This window comes from Ambystoma mexicanum, chromosome 4q (genome assembly GCF_040938575.1).
Source record: "Ambystoma mexicanum isolate Mex_15411 chromosome 4q, UKY_AmexF1_1, whole genome shotgun sequence".
Classification (NCBI taxonomy): domain Eukaryota; kingdom Metazoa; phylum Chordata; class Amphibia; order Caudata; family Ambystomatidae; genus Ambystoma; species Ambystoma mexicanum.
The window spans coordinates 1,182,119,827-1,182,141,080 of record NC_090928.1 but is presented as its reverse complement, the minus strand read 5'-3'; the positions used below and the strand labels follow the sequence as shown (position 1 = coordinate 1,182,141,080).

General features: G+C 47.7%; 1 protein-coding gene across 1 annotated transcript in view; it reads left to right on the top strand.

The window, feature by feature from the left end:
- The window catches only part of DNAH8 (dynein axonemal heavy chain 8), an 8,835,797-nt gene that overhangs the window by 8,661,693 nt on the left and 152,850 nt on the right, over positions 1 to 21,254 (top strand). The window lies entirely within an intron of this gene.

Genomic DNA, 21,254 nt, shown 5'->3' with positions numbered 1-21,254 from the left:
GTTCCCGGACCTTCTGGACTTCTCAGCGTCCCCACCAGTCAAACTGTTGACGGATGCAGATCTTCTCTCCAGAGAAGGAGGTGCCATTCTTCATCACGACCCGGAGTCACTGAACTTGCAGGCCTGGCTCCTGCAGCACTAGAGTTTGGAGGGTACGATATCCCGGCGGACTGCAGAGAGGTTCTTGCAAAGGCCAGGGCGTCCTCAACTCTCAAGTGCTACGGACACAAGTGGAAAGGTTCTCTGTCTGGTGCCGTGCACAGAAGATTAACCCTCTACGGATTACAGCCCCTCAAGTGCTACCATACTTACTGTCGCTGGCCAAAGCTGGACTAGCTCATGCTTCCATCAAGATACATCTGGCAGCGATTTCCCGATACACAAGAACTGCAGGACGGTCGTCCCTGTGGTCTCATCGCCTGGTGAAGTAATTTATGAAAGGACTGTTCCGATCGTTCCCGCCGGTGAAGGCTCCAGCCCCGGCGTGGGAGCTCAACGTGGTGCTGACCAGGCTCATGGGCCCGCCATTCGAGCCCTTGCATTCGGCTCCCTTGAGGTTCTTGTCGTGGAAGATAGCATTCCTTTTGGCCATCACCTCCGCACGACGCGTGGGAGAGATTCAGTCTCTATCCTGCAAGCCTCCATACTTGACTTTCCACAAGACGAGGGTAGTGCTGAGGGCGCACCTCTCCTTCATGCCCAAGGTGCCGTCGGACTTCCATCTCGACAAGCCCTTGGTGTTACCAGTCTTTTTCCCGTCGCCGGCCGAGAGGACCTTGCACTCGCTGGATGTAGCTAGAGCGCTGAAGTTCTATTTGGACCGAACAAAGAGTTTTCTGAAGACATCACAGCTGTTTGTGAACTTTGGACCTGTGAACCAAGGGAAGGCTCGCTCGAAGGCTTCCATTTCCAGATGGCTCTCCGGCTGCATCATGCACTGTCATCGGTTGGCAAACCGACTGTTGCCCGGCCGTCCGAGAGCCCATTCGACCAGAGCGATCGCTGCTACCACAGCGTTCTTGTCTGGTGTGCCCCTGCTGGACATCTGCAGGGCTGCTACGTGGAGGTCGACACACCTTCACGAGATTCTGCTGCGTCGACTGGGATTCCAGGGAGGAGTCCAGAGTCGGCCAGGCAGTGCTGCACAACCTGTTTGCTTAAGGTGAGCCTGGTGAGGAGGTAAGAGATGCTTAATGTTGAGTTTTATGTAATACTTAATGTTGAGCCTTTGCCACCTCCCGTGGTTGTGCATGTGTGTACTGCTATTTATTCTTATATTCATGAGCATGTGAATCCATGTCAGACCCCATGCTGGAGAAGGAACAAGTTACTTACCTGTAACTGTTGTTCTCCAGCATGGGTCTGGCATGGATTCACATGCGAACCCTCCCTCCTGCCCCTCTGCGGCTCTTCACTTGGTCATACTGCCACTTTACGTGCTACCAAATCTGAGGATGGCTTCCAGGGGCGGGATTTAGGGAGAGGGCAGTCATTGGCTGGGGACAGTATGACCCAGAGACCAGTGATTGGTTACTACTATGAAAGACAGATCAGAAACAAAACTGATACTGATTTTTTCTTTACCGAGGATTCCCAGCCTGACGACGGGGAATATATTCATGAGCATGTGAATCCATGCCAGACCCATGCTGGAGAACAACAGTTACAGGTAAGTAACTTGTTCCTTCTCCTCACATCCTATCTCCATCTTATCTGTGTTCCACTGTAAGAGTTCTGACTTACACCTAGTAGGCAGAACTAAAAAAGGATGTATGTTTGTCTCTGAATCAATCATAACCACTGGCATTGCTTTGGTCAGCCTTCCATAACATTGTCTCCAAATCAGCCTTGGCACTGCCATTAATGTGAGCAGCCCCGCCTAAACTGCTAGAACACAGGGCCTGTGGTTGCTTGTGTTCCAGTGCAGAGGGTACATGGCCTAACAACTGAGACTAATCTGCACCTTTTGGTGATAGGACCAAGAGTCATTTGCTAATGGCTTGTCCCCTTCTGTAATGGCACAGAAATACTAAAGAATTAAAGCATGAAATGGTGTGCAAAGAAATGATAGTGGTAATGTTTAATGTTTACCACACACTGTGGGTAATAATAAGCAGCGCTCAGATGCCTGAGGATTCGTAGCGCTATATAAAGGCAGAATTATTATTATTATTAATTCAAAGCCTTGCATCCATCACTTTTTCAATATGCTGCTCTCTCCTGCAGAATTACATTTGTGTTACTACCAACCTTCTTTTTTCACTTATACTCAAGTAGTTAATGCAGCAGAATATATGTGTAAGGGTCCCCAGTCAGTTGATGCACCTTCTGCAGAAATCTGTGTGCAATCAACATCACCTGGCATATATTGTTAGACCTAGTTGAGCATTTATTGTTTGACATAGTTAACCATTTTATTAAGCATGATGTGAAAAAATGCTATATTCCCACAAAAATTAAACATACTTTAAATTACAGAAACTAACATAGCGACTTTAGGCTTGAGAAAATAGTTGCATACAGCCTTCTTGAGTAAGTGCTACCTCACTTAGAGTTGTGAATGGCCCTTCATCTCTCTGGTCATTTGTGCTTTCCTGACTATGGGGCACAGATCATTGTCCAGGACCAGCAAACAAATCCTGGCCAGGCCTCCTTCAGTGCGGCTCATTAGAATGCCAATCTCTCTGCATTGCCGCATGTTTAAAGTGAACAATAATCCCCCCCCCCCCCCCCTTGACCCCAGCCCAACCCCTCAGCCCCAATCCGCCCAATGCCTCCACTACCTCAGGTCCCACTTGCAATGCCTCCTTTCTAGGGGGGGGTCAGGGTATGACCTTGGGTGGGGGGGGAGGCCTGGCCTCCCGGCCCCCCTGCTGGAGCCGGCCTGATACTTAATAAGAGTGATTCGAGGAAAAGACCTCTGATAGACAGAGCGCCTGATTCACAAACGCGTTTTACAGTGGTTCAGTCCCATTGGAAAGCACTTTGCAAATCAGGCCCAGAGACTCCCAGCGCAGATGTTTCTGGTAGGGTAGGCCTGAGCTCTACCTTATGCTGACTCATGGAAGACCAACGGCTCAGGCTGGCCTTCATATCGCGTTGGTACTGGAAACCACGAGTAGGGGTTCAGCACCAACCGTATGCCTTATTGAATACTGCAAATTGTTACTTCCGCAGGCCTCTTCAGTGGGATCTCACAATGTTTAATGAGGTGAAGAGCTTAGTGACAAACAACTTCAAAAGGAAAGCACGCTTTTGGAAAGCCAATAGTTTTTGATTTATTTGTTTATTGCATTTTACATTCAGCCCTGGGCGGTGTGGAGAGTAATGAGGAATGACTGTGCAGTGAGGGAGGAAAGATTGACAGCATTGGGAACAGATGGCTGCCATCAGGGCCCGAGTCCTACAAAAAATGCATTGGCAAAGCCAATAGTTTGGGCGTTTTCTGCTGTCCCTTGCATTTTGCATTTATAGGTACCAGGGTACAAGGAGGAGAGTGCAAAGTTTGAAAGGAAGCTGTGATAAGGGATGCAGGAGTGGGGTTAAGGTGGTTGGGTGGGGGTCACTAGCATAGTGTTAGGGTAGTTGACTGGTGATCGGGAGCGTGGGGGTAGGGTGGGTGGCTGGGGGTAGAATGAGCATGGGTAGGGTGGGTGGCTGGGGGTAGAGAGAGCGGGTAGGGTGGGTGGGGATAGAGTCAATAGGAGGGAGATGTGTGTGGTAGGGTTGGTGTGTGTGGGTAGAGAGTGGGGGCAGGGTGAGTGGGTGGAGGTAGAGAAAGGGGTTAGGGTGGGTGAAGGTAAAGAGAGTGGGGAAAGGTTGGGTGGGGTAGAGAGTGGGGGAAGGGTGGGGTAGAGTAAGGGTAGGGTGGGTGCGGTAGAGAGACTGATGGTACGTTGTGTGGATGGGGGCAGGGTGGATGTGTGTGGGTAGGGTGGGTGGTTGGGGCTAGGGAGAGTAAAGATAGGGTGGGGTGTAGGGCTAGGCAGAGTGGGATAGAGTTGGTGGGTGGGGCTAGAGAGGGTGGGTGAGTGGTGGTAGAAAAATGTGCGGGTAGTGTGGGGTAGAGAGAGTGGGGGTGTGGTGGGAGAAGAGAGAGGTGTGGTTGGTGTGGGAGTAGAGGGAGTGGTGTGGGGAGTAGAGAGAGTGGGAGTAGGGTGGATCAGTATGTGTAGGCTGGGTGGGTGTAAAGAGAGTGGGGCTAGGGTGTGTGTGGAGGTATCATGGTTAGGGGTAGAAGAGAGGGTGGTTGGGGTAGAGAGGGTGGGGGTAGGGTGGGCGGCTGAGTGGTGGTAGTAAAACCTAACAGCACATATAACAGGTGTGAAGTAGGGTAGTTGTGAACACAATGCGAGGGGGTTGGCGTAGAGAGAGTGGGAATGGGGGTAGAGAGAGTCGGAGTGTGGTGGGTGGGGATACAGAGGCAGCCTCAGGAGGACAAAAAACTCCTCATTGGGTAAAACGGCGGAGGAGTTTGGAAAAAAGATTTTAGTGATTTGACAGTTTAATGCCATGGCATTGCCAGTTGCTATGGCAACCGGATATTCTCGATTCAGAAACTTCATTCCTTCTCTCTCTTTTCTGTAACAATGGTTTTAGCAATGCACCAAAACCAAAAAAATATTGTGATGGCTTAACATTTTTATTGATATTCTTGTTTTCTATTGGTGCATAAGAAAGTGGCCCCTGTCTGCATTGCACTTCATCTGAACCTAGCCTTTGACAGGGAAGGCTAGTTGCATGTGAAACATCCGCAGGATGTGAGCAGCCCACAGTCCTTCAGTTCCAGTTCTGGCCAGTGTGCAAAACTGCATGTGCAAATGGATTTTGCGCATATGTGTTTATGCTGAAAATCACCACACAGACAAAATTGTGCTGTTTCCTATTTACCCGACAGATGAAAAGTTACAACGGTTTTCTACTGGATTGCTTTTGGTCCAGTCATATCTGGGAGGAATACTATTCTATAGGACCCGTTTAGGTTGCTTGAATCGTAATGAGACATTTAAAAAAAATCAAACGTGAACGTATTTTATCCCTATGCATTCACAGGAGCCCTTAAGTGTCCCAAGGGATGTTTCACTGATGGCTCACTACTAAAAGCATGTTTCAGTCTGCAAGATAACATTCAAGGTTTGGAGGAGGCGTGTGGATCTGTGACAGAACGGATTGATATGTACAACATTTGCGCAGGGGAAAATTAAGTGGAACGCTCCGTACTCAGAGAAGTGTTTTCCCGTGTAGGAATCTTCCAAAACTTAATTAGTGATCGTTGGACCTCAGCAGTAAGTACATGCGTATCAGGAAAAAGTATTTTCCATCTTGTTTTTTTTTTTGTTTTCGGCCACAACGAAATGACTGAGGTGCACGTCTTGACGCTCATGCGGTGTTTACAATGTGAGTTTTATCTAATAAGATCTTTGTGCCATCGTTTTGACCAAAACACCACAGTAATGAATAACAGCATTTGTGCTAGCCATGGTGTATAGGCACAGTCTTGTGTTTTCCCCGTTATATGTGGTGTTGTGTGTTTCTTTGGGCTTATAGAATGTTTCCCTAATATATGGATGTGGTTTTTTGCATGTAACAATAGCAATGTTATTAGGGTTTGTAGTTTTCAGGTGTATTTATAGGAGCTTCTAAGACATTGTCTGTGCTTTTGGAAAACTTTCTGAAAAAATAATTTGGGTTGTGCTGGTTGTTTTGCAAGGTGTGCTTTTGTGTCATTCTTGGAGTTACCTTATAACAGATTAGGTTAACTACCTGAAAGCATGATTGTTTATGACTGTGGGTTTGTGTTTTTCTGTGTTTCAGTGTCTGGCGTTGTTTGGGCCATTCAATCATGTACTTACATCAGTCCTACTAAAGAGGACTTTGTGTGCATGTTTGCTGTTTTGGAGGATATCATGCACAGTGAGCAGGTACCACTATTTCAAATATGAGTGTTTGTTGTTGTGTGTAGCAAGCACTGATCAGATTGTATTCGACTTGTGGAATCAACTGTATCTACTAAGGCAGCAATTGATTTGCTGTGATTTTAAATTGGTGACTTTCCTTTATTCTCTTTAATTTTGGTTTTAGTTTCTAAATATTCCCATGGAATGATAGCTAAGTTGTGGAGACCATCTTGACCCACATATAAAAAAACTCTGCTATTCCGAGATGGATAGCCCCGGATGAATGGCCTAGTCATTTTCTGTGAAAGCACTGAAACATGTTGGCCTAACTATGTAACCACATACATTGGACCATTATACATCTGTGATGTCTGATTGCGGTTGTATTGCATTTTGAAAAAGCATATGTTTTTTATGTATTGTAGAATTCATGTGACGTTTGTAATGGGTTTTATGTAGTTCTACAATGTTTTTGAATTCACTTTGTAATAAACTTAATTCCCGTAATTGTACTACTAGACACATTGTGATAGGTTTCTAGTCGCTTTTGGAGAATAGGTTTAGTCACCGTGATTTCAAAGAATTACATGTCCTTTTCTTTTCTTTATGTATATACTTTATAGAGTACAGACCAGAGCCTTATGGGTGCCTAAGAGCTGGACACTTTCAATGGAACTCCAGTGACATTGAAAAGTATATCTTCTTTGGGCATGATACTGAATTGTTTTTGAGGGCTCCATTTTAAATTGGGACAGCTATAGACGCATTGCGTGTTCCCAGGCTAATTGAAAGAAAACAACGGCGAGATGCGGCCCCTCTTATGAGGGTAGCTAGATTAGATAAAGGGCACTCCTTCTGTGCATTGCAGTGTTTGATGAGGCATGCATCATGGCATGTTCCCATCAGATCATCTACCACACAAGCTACTTGGCTGCAAGCGTCAGGGGCTGGTTGGGGGGAGGGGAGTTGTGGGTAGGTGCTATACTCTTTAGGCAGCAGATTCTAAATCGCCCAAGAGTCTCTTCATTTGCTTGAAGAGTTGCACAGATGTAAGCTGCTCATTGTGAGTGGCCAAGAGCTAGGTCAGGAAAAAAGGTTTACTGGCTGTCACCTAAATGCATAATATTTGTAAACATGCTGTGGACTAGGCTCGGGGTTTATTGGAATAAGTTCAGGAGGCCAGTCATGGGATGGTCTACCCTTGCACCACAGGGCATTGGCTCGGTCAATGCAGTCATAATTTGCAGGGATATATTTCATAGACAAGTCACAGCAATTTGCTTTACAGCTTCTTTGTGGAGTCTACATTTCCCAGGAATTCATTGAAAATTCTCATTGTTTTACTGTTGCGATGGGAAATGCTACTTCCACAGGACAGCGTGTGGGCTCCTAAATTCTTTTAGAAAAACGAGAGATGTATCAAAATAAAAAAAATAAAACTTTGGAGAAACATACAACCTTACATCTCTCTTCCAAGCTCTAAACAACAACAACAATGACTACCTTGTGCAAACACGAATAGATTTCACAGCCTATGAAAACATTCTCAGGTACTGCTTACATCAGAAAACACGAGAGCAACACACACAAATAAATATGTGGACATTTTCAGAGCCATTTTGGACAAAAGCTTATCTATAAATGTACCTTTTTTATGTTTAATAAAAAAGTATTAAAATATATTACATAACTTGAAAATAATAATAATAATTTTGCATTTATATAGCGTTACGAAGCATCAGGCATCTGATTTATCAATCTCGGAAGGATGCAAGGCTGAGTTTGGCCCTGCTGGGGATTCTAGCCTGCATCGGCAGGCTCTGCACAGATGTTAAAGTGGGCGCTCTACTAGCTGTGCTATTTGACCAGCAGCTCTAGAACATATTTCTTTAAAACATCAAACAAGTCAAATAACCATTTAAAAATATTGACAAAGCCAAATTCAGCACACAATATAAATTCAGGGAAAGAGTGCAAAAGGGGCGTGGGGATGGGTTGGATAGGTTGGGAAATTACATAGATTTGACTTAGAGATGGTTGTTAAATCGGTGGAGACATATACACAAATCCATCCTCATATGTCATCTGCATTGAAAGGCATTAGAGAACCTCAATCAAAGGCCCTATTTGAAGCGCTTCTGTTAAAGCTCTTATTTTAATGATTATAGTTTTGCCTTAAAGCTAGCGCGTTCAGTGCCACCTAATAGGCAAAACTAAAAAGTGGGAGGAATCTGACTTGTGCAGTGGGAAGTGACATCACAGCAAGTGAAGGCAAATTGATAAAAATTTGCATATTTAAATTTTGGATGTTTTTCCCAATTCCAGCAAGTGCTCAGGTCAAATGAGCATTTCACAAGAGAACCGATTTTCTTTAAAAAAAAATGCCCTGATAAGTAATATAGCTGTGCATTTGAATGGCTTAGAGTGTATAAGGAAACATGTCCTGTTCAGAAGAAAGTCGATATGTGTTTTACAGCAACATCATACAAGAATTGCGTGGTCTCTTGACTAAGGTTCTTGCCTCCCAGCCAATTGATCTGTGTCCGAATCCCACACGTGCAGGAAATTAATGTGGGAGCATTTTCTTTCTTTCTTTTTAATTAATTGAAAGCACACAAGGAGGACAGCATCCACCCTCTGAAAAAAGTGGGCGGATGCTGTCCACCCGCGTGTTCCCTCGACTTCAGCCCTGACAAGCAATCGAACACAGGAGCATTGCACAACATTTGAAGGAAGAAATTGCTGTGCAAACGGGAAGGAGAACGAATTAGGAGAGCAATGTGGGAGAACCCGGAATTAACAGCACAAAAGGGGAGGGGAAATAAATGGCAGCGTGGTGAGGGGAATTACATTTCCAATAGATATATTGTACAGCGTTTTCATGATGTCTGCACCCACAATAAGTGCCAGCACTGCTACTTTAAAGCACACGTTCATGATGTCACAGTCCACAATATATGACCAAATGTCCTCTTAAAAACACGTTTCAATGCTGCCTGTGTTCGGACCCAACAAAAAGTGTTTATGTTGTACATATGTATTTGCTTCCCACAATATTGTAGGTACAAAGGGCAGACTTCCTGGCCAACCCTTGAGTCTGGACACTACTGAAATATCATTGGCTCAGGTGCATCTGGTTTGTTTGTTTATTTATTTATACAATGGACAAAATCCTCAGGTATCTGGGCGCATTGTATCGTTACATATACGGTTACAAGAACAGTCAGAGCATATACAGTAAATTATGTGCATGAACATTACAGATATATACAAAGATACGAATGGAATTATTTACATGTGCATTACAGGTATGTAAAAGGTTGACAGGTTGGCTCGTTGATTACGTTTCCTGTGAAAAGAGCCAGGTTTTTGCTTTTTTCCTGAAGCCGTAGAAGGACAGTACAGATTTAAGTTAGGCAGGTATGGAGTTCCAGAGTTTAGTCGCAAGAACAGGGAAGCTACTGCCACCTGCTTTCTGTAGCTTGAATATGGGAACTTAAAGGCGGTGTAGGTGTGGGGATCTAGAAGGCCAGTCTGATGTATTTCTAGAGAATGTGTATGCTAGGTATTTAGGAGCAGAATTGGAGAGGCATTTGTGCATAAGGGTTAAGGTTTTGAATGCAATTCTGTCTTTAACTGAAAGCCATTGAGCATTGCGTCTTGTTGCTGACATATGCTGGGTTCTAGGAATGTTGAGTGCCGTTCTTATTGCATTGTTTTGCATTATTTGTAGTTTATTAAGATTGTATTTGCTAGTCCCTAGGTACAGGGCATTGCAATAATCTAATTTAGACAGGATAAGTGCTCTTGCCAGTGTGATGCAACTTGATGTTGACAGAAATGGTCTACAAGCATTGATTAGTTTGCATGTGTATGTCGTGGCAGAAGCTGTAGCATTGACTTGTCTTGTCAAGGTTAAGGCTGAGTCAAGATAAATACCCATGGTTTTTACCTCTTTGGAAACTTTTATGTTACTACTGTCTAGTAGGAAGTATTTAAATTTGTTGTCCAGTTTATTCAGTCTAGCCAAGGAACCAGTGAGAAGTAGTTCTGTCTTGTCATCGTTAAGACAAATACCGTGAGTAGCCATCCATGCTTGAATGGTGAGGTATATTTTATTAAGCTGCGTCGAGTCTGTGTCGTAGTCTCCTTTGATGGGGATGAGAATCTGGGTGTCATCTGCGTAGTTGGTCTAGGTGACACCCAGACTTGTCGAAATCATTGAATAGGGGCTTGGTAAAAAAAAATTGTAAAGGGGGATTCCAAGATGGCTGCACTTCACTGAGCACCGCTGCACCCTAGCTCCCGACCTGCGTAGCACCTGGAACGGCATTAAAAGCGTATTTAGCCCTCCCTGGCTCCCACTTGACATAGATGCCGACACCGGAACGAACCTGGTCAGCAGGGACTGTGCGTAACAGCATTCAGAACGGTGGCACATGGGATGCGCAAACCGCCTCCGGCATTGTAAGATGCAGCCCGTAACCTCGAGGGAATCACCAAGTTGAGTGCTTCTACCTACATCCAACGAAAGCCTGAGACCAGAGGTTGGATCACATGAAACTAAATTCTACCGCCAGTGAGACAAACTCCACAGGGAGTGTGGGGACGGACCCTGTCGGTGCGGGTGTGGGGGCGGCGCGGGGCGCTCTCCCCCCGGTTCATCCACCAAACCCGTCCCCCCGGGGATCCCGACTAATCTAGAGGAGGGCACGGGGCCTCCGGGGTGTGGGGCCTACTGGGGGCGCCACCAAGACCTGGATCCGGACAGTGGGCAGAACAGAGAAGGCCCCCGACCACCTACTCGGGTCAGTTTCCGTGGCATCCGCGCCCGCCTTCCAGCGTTGGAGAAATCGGATGACACCCCCGACGGCAAGCATCTCCCTGCAATCAGGGCCATCGGTGCACGCTGGCCCAGCGCCTTCACGGGCCCTCCCGCCCTTGAAGCTGCGGCAAAGCACACAGGCAAGGGACCGTTAAAAAAAAAAAAACATAGCGGTCCCACAGGAGGAGAGGACATTTGCAGCCCTGAGACTTGAGGCTTGCGGGGGGAGACGCAGCTGCCCTCCGGTCAGGAAGGATCCTTTGGGAGGAGCGGCAGCAAATTAAGCTGCCTGCTAACTTAAGAGGAGCCCAAGATGGCCGCTTCATAACGAACACTGCGCTTTTGAACTCCTGGTCCTACTCTCACGCCAACGATTCCTATTTAGCCCAACACTGAGTTTGGACTTCCTTGGCTGTCTCCTTATGTGTCGGCACCCTCGATCTGCAGGCTTACCCTGGGGCATCATCTGTGACCCTCACCGGGAACATCCTAACGGAGTGGCCTTCGGGACTCAAGCTGACCCACATCACCATCTCGCTGGGACAACCATAATATCCTGGGGCAGGCAGCACTGGTGGAGGAGCGGCCCTGTGGTGGAGTTTGGCAGAGGGGACTCCCCATCGGGGTCTGTCGTAGGAGAGGCCGGGGGGATCCCGCGCGGCACTGTGACACCCCGCGGTCCCAGGCACGACCTAGAGGGTGTGGACGTTGTGGGGGTGAGAAGAGTCTGGGTGGCAGCGGGCAACAGTGGAATTGGCGAGACTGAAATACCGCACCCAGTGAGAAGACGGTAAGTGAAGTAAGCGAGGCCTATTGGTCTAGTGTGGTTCTTGAATGTGACCGGCGGCTGAATCTTCATACTAAGCGGAGGGTGTGGGCGGGGAATCCCGAGCTCTAAGGTGATCCCGCAGACATTGAAGAAGCTCCACATTCCCTAAGCATGGAGGCGCCTCTGTGTTCCTCCTATCGGGGCCCTCTCAGACATGGTTCGGTGGAGGTGGACTGAGCGGCCCTCCGCCCTTCCCTCCCTCCATGTGACACTGTTAGAGCAACTAGGAGACGTCTGGCCCTCTCAGCTACCCCGGCTAGATGTGCCCCCCAACATACTGTCAGACCAACATGGAGACCTAAGTGGAGGAGCAGTGATCGTTGTCCGTTCACGACGTGCCATTTCCCTCACCACATTACAGGGATTGGTTGATGAAAGTGTGCTTGAACATACTGGCCACCGGAGAGGTGAAATTAGCCAGAAAACAAATAACGCAAGCTCAATCACACTGCAGATATTGTGGCTTCCCTGGGAAAACTGAAACCATCTGCCATCTCGTGACTGCTTGTACAGCTCTAACTAATCTGCATACTGGTTATCTGCAGGCTCACATGGGCCCATCGGCTAACAACTTTAGATCTCCAGTGGTGGCAATCGGTGCTAATTGGAGAGAGAGTTAGTCTATGCCTGGCCGTTCTGCTTTTCATAGAAGCCACATTAAAGCAACATGAAGGGAGTGAATGATGCAAAGATCCGCTCTTTTTGAGTAGAATGTAGCGACAGTTGTAGTGAACACAAGAACATAAGCCATCACATAAGAACCGACTGAAATAATCACTGAAAAAGAATTACTTGGAAATCAAGTTTTTAATTGATGTGTTGAATGAAAAACTATGGCGGTCATTACGAGTTTGGAGGCAGCCATGGCCCTATTAGCAACATGGCAGCCTCCAAACCCGGGTCCGGTCTCACTGAATGGGGACTTAACGGGTCATTCTGACCTTGGAGGACCCGGTAAGTCCCCATTCAGTAAACCATTCCACATTCCCATATGAGCCCCCATAGGGCTCAGTGGGAATGGGGAAGGCGCTAATAACGGGCCCGCAAATTGCAGGCCCGTTATTAGCTCCAAGGTCCCTTAACGGGACCCGCAGAGAACGTCTGGTCAGACCAGCCGTTCCTGCTGGGACCCGCTAAGGGACCTCGGAATAGGGTGGTAGGGGTGTACCGGCACCAGCATCCTTACCGGTGCCCGTAAACCCTTACCACCCAACTCGGAATGACCCCATATGCCTTCTTTTGATGTTTTGAAAATGGATAATGTGTTTTATGTAAATGTTTAAATATCTTATCAAGTGCAATCAATAAACATTAAAAAAAGATATTCATGAAGCAAGCATTCCCTCTCCTCACCTTCAGGGATGTGCTCAGCTGCCATTGCAATATAGTCCCACAAGGTGTGGGTAAATATGGCAGGAGCGCAAGTTGTATCGATGGACTTTAGAGCCATACTACTGGCTAAAAAACATTTTTAGCTAGTGTGTCAAAACACGTGTTGTCCCTATCTGGAGGGATGGTACAGTAAGCCACCTTTCATGATGTGGATGCAGCAGCCTGCACCACAATGCTTTCTGAGGTAGGGTGCCTGGAGAGGTATTCAGGGTCAATGCTTGAAGGCTTGTATTTTTTGTCAGAGTTTTATTGATGGCAGGACTTGTGTCAGGGGACTCCAAGTTAGCCATGACCCTCTTTTGTAGCGCAGTATCAAACGGCAAAACAGGGTTTTTTCTAGAATGTCTGTCAGGTCATCCTGTTCAGACAGCTGGTCACTCCCAACCCAGGTATTCAGTTACTCTATTCATTAGTTGTCTGTATGACTCGTCATCCGGCTCAGACTGCTCAGAAGTGCCAACATCAATTTCAGGGGAAGTGTCCCAACCACTTGCACTCTGAAGATTCTCACACAAGTTTTGCATCTTTGACTCTTCAGACACTAATGCCTCTGGAACATTAGGTGTTCCATATTCTAGGCCAAAGGGTGGAGTAGCATGGTCTGAGGGGTCAGCTTTTTCAAAAATAGAGGAGTGGAAATTGAAGAAATCAAAGGCTTGAAGGTTTTCTCGATTTTATTCGGTTTCCTTCTACGCCAACGGCACTGGCCTCAATTTCCTCGACCCACAACTCAAAGGAGCCTTAGAGGGTTGAGGAACAGGCCTCTCCTCGACTCGAGGTGGTTCGATGGCTTTTCACGCTGGCTCAAGGGCGTCCAGGTTTTGGCCTTCTTAGACTCTTTATCGGGCTTGGTAGGCGCGACAGGGTCGTGCCTCTTCATCTTTTCCTTCGAAAGCGCCTGTGCCTCCTTTTCTAAAATCTTTAATATTTGAAGCCTGAAACCCTCCCATTTAGCTTTCGATAGTGACTTACCTGGTCAGGCTACCCTGCTTTCAGGAGACGAGTCTGAGGATGAAAACAGAGACCTATGACGCTGTTTCTTCAATCTCTTTCTCAAGACGAAGAGGAATGGCGGGAACCACTTTGAGAATGTTTTTTTGAACGTTTTCTTAGCGGCGACTCAACCCTCGATTCTTCTGATGATAGTCTTTTCATAGGCGTTGTGGAAGGGGATTTCTGACGGGGCGTCCCCTAGCAAGTTTCATCTTTCGTTATTTGAGTGCCTTTCCCATCATGTACTGACAGGACCTGCAGTCAGTCGTCTTGTGGTCTGTGCCTCTGCACCACAAACAAATGCGGTGAGGGTCAGTAATTGACATTTTCGACCCACAGTGGACACATTTTTTTTAACCCAGTCTTCGCAGCAGAGAATTTCGAACAATTGCCGTAGTTTTGATGGAAACAACCGCGCCCTGTCCGGAGCAAAGCTTTAGCGGGAAAACGGAACTGAAGTAACGGGTGCGGTGCGTGCTATATATACTGATTTTAAACTCAGGCGGTGTGCTTGGCAAAGATGGAGAAGATGGATGCACACTTGTTTGTATAGGAGTATTATGTGGTTCATTATCGATTCATTGTAATTCTGTGGTCTTAGAGTAGTTTTTATCGAAACAGTGCTCGTACATTTTGTTTATCAGTTCTGTTTGAAAAGCCAGTTTATTATCTAACATTTTATACAATTTGGCCAATGATATTAAGGCAGCGTTCATAGCTCTAAGAGTGACTTCTAGCAAAGGGGCCGTTTCTTTCTTATAGTTCAACCATCCTCTGTGAAGTTGGATTTACATAAGAGGCTGATGAGCATGTTGAAGAATCTAGGGAAATTCCACATAGCATGGAAGATTAAGATAAATCAAGGAGAGTAAGTGGGGGAGTCGAGTTCCGTGATTTCGGAATGTGTGTGTGTCTGGAACTAGAACTTCTTCAGCAGATTTCTCCTTGACTATATTATTGGGAGCTGTTTCCTCTTCTTCCCTTCAATTGTTTTAAGTGTTTCAAATGGTGCAAGAGCAGCCTTGGCTGTGAGAGGCGAAGTGTCAACACTAGCGTTCGCTTCATGCACTATACAATTACTAATGGTTTGCTCTGTTGCATGTATTGGAGCCACACCAGTGTTTGAGTTAAGAGAAATTGGTGAGGTGTTTCCGGGTGTGTTCATAGGCTTTTTTTTTAAATCGCTAGTGGCACACTCATTTAATAGAAGGGGATTAGTAAATTCAGCTTGTTTTTCTAGGACAATCGAGTGTTGTTCCAAGGATGACGAAGCATCCGCCATCAAAGCGTCAGGGATCGAGTTGAAGTGTATTTGTAATGATTTACCTTCCGAATCGCTGTGCACTTGTGATTTCAATTGGGGTGCGTTTCTATCCACGCTCCTCTTTTCAGTTCTCTTGGTACTACAAACATTCCTGATGTCATTTGTTAATGATTTTGCTCGTCTCCGTTTTTCAATATTGGAACTTAGAGTGTCATTAGTCATGGTTCTGAGCGGGGAGTTTGTTGATGAGGCCACTTGGCCAGGACATCTTTGTTTTATTGGCATTGCTGTTTATAGGGTGTATGGGTAAATCATACTGTAGTTGCCTGTTTCTCAGGCTCTACACACTCCAGCGAGATAATGGTAGCAAGCTCGATCTCACAATAAACGGTCGGCTCAAAGGGCTCAGTCCGCAATTACCAGTCACTTATTTAATAACAGGACTTGCCGAAGGAATCAAACAATTGAGGTCTAATTCAACAAACGGCTCAAATGTCTCAACCCGCAGTCCCCGGCGTCTGTCTGATAAGTAGAGCTCAGCTCAGCAGGTTGCAGGTGAGTTCAAAATAAAACAAACCAAAATTGGAACAAGTTGGCTTTTGTCCAGGCAGGCGGTTGGCCCAAAGGTCTCAGCCCACAGTTACTGGCCATCCGCTATGTAAAAAGAATTTAGCACATCGTAATTTAAATCGTTTCAAAAAACCGTCGGCTCAAAGGCGACAGCCAGCAGACACCGCCCACCTGATTACACTATAGCGCAACACACGTTACAGTGCACACTGTGCAGCAAGTTCAATGACAATTTCGGGCAGCGAGCGGTACACGAAGTGTCAGATCGCAGTCACTAGTAGTTAGTTCAGTTATACAGATTGACCAGCGCGATAGGGCACCTTTACGGAATTGGTGCTAAAGTGTTCAGACGTCCCAAAGGCTTATGCCTGCAGACACCAACAGTTCAGTATAACAGGTTTAGCTACTGAAATAGTAGGAACATTAGTCACTAGATGGCCGGAGTCAATCGGCAGATCTCACCTTGTTCCGTAGTATTTGATGTTGTAAAAATATAATACGATTAAAAAGAAACTTCAACAACCATCCTAAGATGGAAGAGGGCCGCCTCTGCTTCCGAGCACCAAGCACCAAACACTTTGCTCCACACTGTTGGGGGCTGCTCCGGGTCACCGGGCAGCCCCGTGTTCGGGTCGGGTGGCACCCGGACTGGTCCACTTCCGCAGGCCCCGGAGTATTCATCGAGGACGCTGATGATGACGTCCATCTTCTGCATCTCCGTGTCTGGACACCGTCTGTGTCCTCCCTCACGTTCACCAGAGACAAAAAGGGGCCGGCAAAGCCGCACCTGGGGAGGCCCAGGGGCCACATCGGCTAGGTCCATTTGTATGGGGGCAACACCCCTCAGGGCCCGTGTCCTTGCGAGCCCAGCTGGTGTTGGGCCCGCTGCCTTTGTCCCCTTTCTCCTTGCATTGCAGGCCCAGTCCGTGGTGGGCCCGCATCCACTCCCCTCTTTTTCCATTGTGGGCCCGGATTGGGATGGGCCCGGCTTCTGTTGGGGTGAGTGCAGGCAGCTCCCCTCCGTGTCGCGGTTGAGGGAGGGGCAGTGCCTCCTTTGTTCCATCAGCAAACCCCGTTTGGTTTGGGCCTGCATCCTCGCCTTTTCCTTTGGGCCTGCATCATCGCCTTTTTCCCTTTTTTTTTTTTTTTTTTTTGCGCGGGCCCAGTTGGTTTTGGGCCTGCCTCATGTGTTCCTCTATCGCGGGCCGATGGGGGCAGCCGCAACTCACGTGGCCAATGCAGCATTCCCTTGTCTGGCTTCAGGCCGTAGCAGGGGCCCCAGTGTTTTCACTTACTTTCCGGCAGCTTGCACGTGGGGGAGGGGCAGGCAGCTCACCTCTGTGTTACGGGAAGGGCCGCCGGGCATCCACTCTGCCCGCTCCTCGGAGCGAGCGCCCCATTGTCCTTGCGGGCCCAGTTGGTGGTGGGCCCGCCTCATCACATTTTTTTTTCCATTTTCACCGCTGTGGGCCCGGGTTGTTCAGGCACCGCCCCCCCTCCTCCGCGATGGGAAAACCCACCACGGGCCTCCGTTGTTTCCTTACGGAGAACCTCGCTGCTCTTTCCCGGCGGGGAGGGGCGGCGACTCACCTCCTTACTCCAGCCGCAGCCGCCACATCTCTCCCGCCCGCTCCTCGGAGCGAGCTCCTCAATGTCCTGGCGGGCCCAGTTGGTATTGGGCCCACCTCATATCTCTTCATGCGGCGCCCATCGCCGCAGCGGACCGCACCCGTCTCCCTCGCACGGGGGCAGCCACTCCTCCTCCCGGGGCCACATTTCCTTCTTTCTTTTGCGGCGCAGCTGCCGACTTGTTCCGTCTCCCGCGGGGGACGGGCGGGTAGTTCGCCATCCTTCCTCAGGGTGGGGCGGGGATCGCCTCCTCCCTGCAGCCGCTTCCTCCACGCGGCGATGCCGCGGGCTTCACCCGACAACCTCAGGGGACAGGCAGGCAGCACGCCATCCTCCTTTTTCGCGGGCCCATCTGGTGTTGGGCCCGCCACGCCATTTCTCCTGCGCGGGCCCCGTTGGAAATGGGCCCACACCAAAACCTCTTGGGGGCACGCGGGGCCCCTCGCCTCGTCGCCATTGTTGGGGGCTGCTCCGGGTCACCGGGCAGCCCCGTGTTCGGGTCGGGTGGCACCCGACGCCACACGGTGACGTGCGGCGATCACGCCGCGGGATATAGGGTGGGGGTTCATCCCACCCGCTCCGGGACACCGGAGCTCCCCACATGGCCGGCTGGCAACCGGCTTACCGCGGCCCCGGCTCTGGGGGCACCCAGGCCGGGGTCGCCACCCTGGCCCGACTCACAGGGCCAGGGAGACACACATGGACGGCGTTGCCCGGCAGGGGCACCGTCCGGACGGCGTTGCCCGGCAGGGGCACCGCCCTGGAGCTGGGCCCCTTCCGTGGGCCCAGCACACGTGGTGGGGCGCCGCCATGGCGCTGACACAAAGAACACACACACCACGGAGTCTCGCTGGTCTCGACTGCCGAGCCGGAAGCGGCTCGGACCTTTTATTAGGTTGGTCACATGGTTGCCCATGTGACCACACAACAACACCGTGGAATCTACCATGGCCCCTTGCAGGGGTGCCATGCAACACACACTTCGCGCTAACGCTTCGCGCGGGCCCGTGATTATATAGGGGAGGCCCTCCTCCTTAAAGGGCAGCAGCAGTAAGCAGCAATAAAACAATGTATTTCCAACAGTTAAAATCACAAAGGAGGTTAGCAGCAAGATGCATTGTTCCCATGCAGCCAGGAGGTCAGCTTCAACACCAAACACTTTGCTCAACACTCTGCGCACACGCTTCGCGTGCCTCCGTGATAATATAGGGCAGGCACTCCTCCTTAAAGGGCAAGCAGCAATAGCATTTTTTATTTCCAACAACTGAAATCACAAAAGAGGGTAGCAGCAAGATGAATTGTTCCCAGGCAGCCAGGTCAGCTTCAACACCAAACACTGCTCCACACTTCCTTTTTTGAAACAATGCAGTGGGCAGAAGTGAAATGCAGCTCGAAAAAACAAGTATAGGACAAGCTACTTAGCACATAAAATGTGTTCCACCATTTAACAATACATAGATTTAAAGTGCAGAATACATACATTTATTTTATTATGCAAGCAGGCTGGCATTGGCAAAAGCTTCTACCTTTTTTCTTCCGGTATACATGATCACCAATGCGTTTCTCTTTGTAAACTGTAATTTCTTGTTTCCTCAAAAATGACAACTATGATATATTTATTTATTTATATTATTGGACATTTGTATGGCACTTGTACACAAGGGTTTCCATAAACTATAGTACAATAGCCCATTGTATTTAGACCTGACAAATGTCTGAAGCCGTTATATTTAGAATCGTATTTGAATTGCTGTGCTTTGAAGTATATTTGCATGAGCCAAATTTTTAAAAAAATGAAGATAACTTATTGTTTTACGCACACAAGTAACACCCTATTGGGCACATTTTGAGCCCTGCGTAAAGCTTTTACGATATTGATTCCCATCACGCCCATTTTCCTGCATTTGTAAGTCAAAGAGGAGGGGCGGAATCCAACTTGCGTTTCTACCGATCCCTTCATCTCCGCCACACAAATCCTCATAAATGTGTGCCGTCATGCATTTTCATGCCGGTGTAACTGCTGGGGATTCCTATGGAGTCCTCCAGCTTTTTGCATCAGCAAAAAACAGGCAGACCCCAGAGGGATCCATTGTAAATGCTGCTTACTATGCGTACATGGTAGGTGGTGTTTGCCCACCCCTTTTGCACTCTGCTGTGCAAATTATGAAAATTTGGCGACAGGGACTGGCTTTGCTTGAGTGCGAACCTACCGGGTCCCACCACCAAATTACATGGTGAAATAAAATGAGCTGCAATGTAGTAATATGTTTCCATTACCAACACTGAATTCTTGTCTTTTGTGAGTATATGCGCTGCATATCTGCCATTACCCAAATTCAAAGCACAGCCAAGAATAGCTGGGAGGATGGCTCAGGGACAATGTGCACTCCTTGCTAACAGGCAAATGGCAGTCCAACATGGGCTTGATTGCCATTGCAGATCTTAGAACTTCTACGCAAAGGTAGCCTTGCGTGACAATTGTACCAGTGCACTTCCCAAAAGGCATTGCTGCCCTCTAGAGAAGTAGGACACACTAATATTCTGGTGGGTGGAGGCTGGGGATTTTTTTTTCTAGTGGAGTAATATCAATATTTTTCTGGAATTTCTTAGAGTGCAGGAAGGGTAACTGAGCCATTTAGGGCTACTAGGGGAAGTGTAGTGGAGGGGCAATTGCCAGAGATATTTCTTTTAAGTGATTTGTTGGATTGGTGCATTATATAGCATAAGTGTAACAAACAAACATTGGGTAGAATGCAGTACAATTTACAATTGTTTCTATGGAAGAAAAAACAATAAACTCCAGCAGAAGGCAGGGCACCTCATCAACAGTACATGGGAAAATGTTTGTGTGCATTTTCATGCTGGTTTCATCCATAGAAAAAGCACGGGCCTAACTCAATAATATGCCAGCAATGCCCTGTAAAACACATTTTCATCCTGAAAGTGCTCAACATTGTAGCCAAGTATTGCCAATGCAAGTGTGCATTTTGAGGCTAGCTGTGAACAATATATACCAGCATGCAACCATGAGGAACCCATTTTTGTGATGGCTGTTCCCTGTAAATCCCAGCACGCCACTGTCGGAACACATTCAGGCTGTCTGAGCCCAATATATGCTTGTGTGTTTATATATGTTAACATAATGCTGGCCATGCCCTATGGATGTATGCATGTCACTATGAGGACACATTCCTGCTGGTTGTGTCTAAAATATGCAGCATACTTCTTTAAGAACAACTGAATGCTGGATGTGCCCACAATATACCAGCATTCCCCTACAAGAACTCATATTTAAGCTGACTGTGCGCAATATATGCCTTCATGCCACTTTGAGAACACAATTTCCATGTTGGATGTCCCCACAATATATGCCAGCATTACCGTGGTAAAACATTGTCATGTTACCTCACTTGCCTGTCTCCTCAATATATAGCAGCACTGCGGTGTAGTCATAATGAATGCTCCCTCCTCCACACGCGCACCTACACGCTTGCTCATACTTTCATGGTTTCTAATGTTATATTGTTGCTTCAACATCTAACCAGTTACTCATTAATTTCACCATCTCCACCCCCCCTGCTGCCACTGTTCTCTCCGTCATCCATCACCAAAGGAAATTCAAGCCCAACTCCATGGCCTACAGATAGGCATGGTGTAAACACTGGAGGGGGTATCTGTACTCCTGCCCTCAATATGGTTTGGATAGAGGCACAGAGCACTGCAGCCAGGGCCCTCTATATGGTAGCTATGGAGAGAAACTAAGGCTCAGGCTCTCGGGAGTTGATGCAGGCTGTTTCTTAAGTACAGTGTGTCTCCAACCCCCCAAAAAAGGAAAGTTCACACACTATATTAGAT